This window comes from Octodon degus, unplaced genomic scaffold (genome assembly GCF_000260255.1).
Source record: "Octodon degus isolate 3935 unplaced genomic scaffold, OctDeg1.0 scaffold00146, whole genome shotgun sequence".
Classification (NCBI taxonomy): domain Eukaryota; kingdom Metazoa; phylum Chordata; class Mammalia; order Rodentia; family Octodontidae; genus Octodon; species Octodon degus.
The window spans coordinates 3,584,179-3,588,491 of record NW_004524722.1 but is presented as its reverse complement, the minus strand read 5'-3'; the positions used below and the strand labels follow the sequence as shown (position 1 = coordinate 3,588,491).

Here is a 4,313-nt window from a genome sequence, read left to right as displayed (position 1 = left end):
GTGAGGTAGGAGAACTGCCATGAGACTGAGGCTAGTCTGGGTTACAAATTGAGTTCAAGGCCAGTCTGAACTACACAGTAAGACTTTGTCTTAAAAAGACAAAATACATACACACATGCATACATAAATTTAAAAAATACAAATTTTTAATGGCCTAGGATGTGGCTCATTGGTAGAGTAATGGTCTATGAGGTATACAGGCCAAAGATTTTTTTTTTTTTTTTTTTTAAGTACTGGGGATTGAACTCAGGACCCTGCACTTGCCAGGCAAGCATTTATTCTACTGAGCTATCTCCCCAGGATCCCCTGATTCATCTATGTTGTGTGCAACAATAATAGTTCATTCCTTTTTACTGATGCATAGTTTTCCATAGGTTGTTTATCCTGTCACAAACTGAAGACATTTGTGCTAAAACAGTTTTGGAGATTAGAAATAAAACATTCATATACGTAAGAACAGAGGATGCCAAAGCAATGCAGAAGCTATGATGAAAAAGAGAAGCTCACCATTGGTACAAAGAAGAGCACAGTGATAACTTTTGTGTTATTTTGATTTATTTCATTTTTACTTTTGATTGATACAGGATCTCACTATGCAGATCAGACTAACAGAGATCTTCCTGTGTCAGCCGCTGAAGTGCTGGGATTACAGACATGAGCCACCATGCCCGGTCTCAGGCCAGACTAACAGAGATCTTCCTGTGTCAGCTGCTGAAGTGCTGGGATTGCAGACATGAGCCACCATGCCCGGTCTCGGGCCAGCATGGTATGCAGTACTGGGGATCAAACTCGGGTCCTTGCACTTGCCAGGTAGGCACTTAGGCCACCGAGCTATCTTCCCAGCCCAACTTTTGTGTTATTTTGTAACTGTTTGTACTGTTGAGCTTTTTGCTGAAAAATTCTTCTAAAAAGAACATTTTCTCTCCTACCTAATTGACAAAGCCATTCAGAATGTGAAAAAAGGAGGAACAAATGACAAAGATATCCAGCAATTTGTAGATCTTGGATTATAACACCTTGTAAACTGCTACATTCACTACTAGAAACATGACCATATCCTTGGCAAAGAGAAATAAAATTTTGGTCCTGTAATACTTCTAGATATATCAAAAATTTAGAAGGCCAGGGAGATAGCTCAGTAGAATAAGCACTTTCCTGGCAAGCACAGGGTCCTGAGTTCAATCCCCAGTACCGCAAAAAAAAAAAATTAGATACCTTGATTATAGTTCCAATCCTTGCTCAAGATCTTACAATTCAACAAATATATATGTCACAGGCTGGTTACCTAGGGATGACTTCCCTTGTGAACATTCTTGTTAGTGATTTTTTACCACAGTCCCTCTATATTTCTAACCACCCCATCATCATCTTACTGCCCTCACACCTTTGATCACACTGGTTTTTCCACTATTCAGATAGCCCTAACCGACCCATTCTATCCAAATTCTACATTTCCTCTAGAAGTCTATTTTTCTTTTCCTTGAATTTGATAGACACCATCTATTTCTTCCTAACAACAGAATCCCCCTGCTGAATAGTCAATGGAGTTCTATGTCATAGATGCCCATCTTCAGTAACAACAGGTTCACTAACCTAAGGAAAACTGAGGAAGGAGGACTGTCAGTTCAAGGCCAACCTGGAAAATTTAGCAATAACCTGCCTTGAAACAAACAGGTCTGAGCTGAGGATGTAACTCAATAGTAGAAAGCTTGTCTAGCATGCAAAAAGTCCTGGGTTCAATCCCCAGTACAAGTACAACAGAGGAGAGGGAAAAGGAGGAAAGAAGAGAGAGAAAGGGGGAAAGACAGACAATTTTTTTTTTTCTGTATTTGGGACAGGGTACACAGGATCTCACTATATAGATTGGACTCATAATGATTCTCCTGTTTTCAGCCTCTCAAACTCTGGGATTACAGGTGCAAGCCACCACACCCAGTCTCAATCTCCATCTCAGAGCACCTCGGGGATGGGACTGGCTTGGCAAGGCACGGCACACTGGAGATCGAACCCTGTGCAACAGACTATTTTCTAATTCTTTATTTTTTTTATTTTTTTTTTTTTTTGGTGGAACCAAGGATTGAACTCAGGCCCTTCAGCTTGCCAGGGAAGCGCTTATTCTACCGAGCCATCTCCCCGGGCCCCAGACAATTTTTTAGAGTAAAGAATATACCTATTTTTTATTTTCCCTTATAAAGGATAAGGGAAACAATACAGAAGAACCTAAGAGCATGGATTTTGAAATTAGAGCTGAGCTCATATCTAGCATGTCCTTACACAAAATACTAACCTTTCTAAAGTTCCAGTCCCTGTGAAAAAAGCTGTTATAAAACAGCTTTTATAAAGCTGTTAAGAAAATTAAACAAGTGCCAGGTATAATGGCACATGCCTGTAATCCTTGCACTTGGTAGGCTGAGGCAGAAGGATTACCATGAATTCAAGGCCAGCCTGGGCAACACAGAGTTAAAAGCCAGCCTGAACAACAGAGCAAGACTCTGTCTCAAAAAAGACAAAACCAAAAAAACAAACAAAAAAAAAAAAACCAAGAGCAGAGCTTAACAGTGTCTAGCACAGAAGTTCAATAAATGACACCTAGTTCTGTGGTACTCATTGTTACTGTTGTCTTTCAAATCTGATTTTTCGGCTTCTTACATGTTTGGAGACAGTTGTATTACATGAATCTCCTCTTCTCCATACTGAAGCATCTTCACCAGACTATAAATTTTTTGAGGACAGAATGTATCTGCCTCATTGCCTCATTTACCATCCCTTCTACATATCTAGCACAATGAAAGGCACATTCTTAACACTTATTCTTTGTTGTTGCTTTTCAGTACTGGGGATTGAACCCAGAGAATGCTAAACTATATCCCCAGCCTTTTTTAATTTTCCATATTAAATAGGGTCTTGCTAAATTGTTCAGCCTTAAACATGTGATCCTACTTCCTCAGCTTCCACAATAGCAGGAATAACAGAAATGCATCAGTTGATGATAGATACTTATCAAAATTATTGTTACTGTGTTGACTGTTCTTGATTTCATTGCTTCCATACTCTTCATTATTCATGCCATTCTTGTCAGTATAGTTTCTTTCTATTCTAAGTCCTCTAACAATGTGAGATCCAAAATTAAATTCAAAACTTATACGCAGAAAAAAAAAAAAAACCTTAAAGGCAGACTAACTACTAAGGAAGAGAGATGAGGCTTATCTGCCCCCTTAAAATACACAAACAGCGTTACTGAGACTAGGTCATTAAGTGATTTGGTCACTAAATGAGGAACTGCTTATAGTATACACATTGCAAGATTTAAAACAAAGAAATGTTAAAGGAAATTCCAATTCAATGACTTTCCTTTTATTTACATAACTCTTCCATGTAGTACTACAGTGTATAACAGAACACAATAGTACAACATTGTGCTACATAGAATAATCAACAAAAATTATAGTACTGTATAAACAAGGTGAACCATACCAGAAAAAGACACTGAGGCTCTATAAAAAAGATATACAGAACTGTACAAAAAAGTGAGTCATCAGTCCAAACAGTCATTAAACAGACAGATTGTTGAATGAGGAATATAATGTACACTACATCAGAAGGTCTGGCATGATTTGGTAGTTTTACCGAACTGCTGACTTATGTTGAGCTTTTTTTTTTTTTTTTAACATTTGTTTTTCTTGTCTCTTGTTTTCCTTTTTTTTTTTTTCATAAATTTATTGAGAAACAAATAGCAATGAGACAGTTTCAAACCAAACTAGTAGGACAGTTTCAATAATTAACACATTGTATATTATGTTGAGCTTTTGAAATCAAGAAACTTTAAATCTTTTCATACACGATAACCCTGTACTTTGGGCTCTTCTGAGTCAGAACTGTAGTGTTATCCAAAAGTAAAAACAACTGCAGCAAACAGACAGCACTTTTTCCCATTTAGAAATTTCTCTGGTCCTCCAACAGAACAGAGCTTAACAGTCCTTATTATCTAGACCATTCAACTGGCTCCCAAAAACTGCAGCTTGGAATTTAGGATAATTTCTAAGATTTGTTTCTTCTTTCTAAAGAGTATAGGGGCCAACAAGATAGTTCAGCGAACTATGTGCCTGCTAAGACAAGCACAGGCACCAGGGTTCCATGCCAGGCACCACATGCTGTGCCAGTCCCACCCCCCAGGCTCACTGAGCTGGCCACCAAGACCAGGCATGGTGGTGCATGCCTATAATCCCAGTTCTGGAGAGGCTGAAAACAGGAGGATCACTATGACTCAGAGCTGGGTAGTAAGACCTTGTAAATTTTAAAATTAGAGAGAGGGA

The 4,313-nt window shown here is 38.5% G+C and overlaps 1 protein-coding gene across 4 annotated transcripts in view; it reads right to left on the bottom strand.

Moving 5' to 3' along the window:
* Nucleotides 1–4,313, bottom strand: part of Stim1 (stromal interaction molecule 1) — a 247,356-nt gene that overhangs the window by 103,613 nt on the left and 139,430 nt on the right. The window lies entirely within an intron of this gene.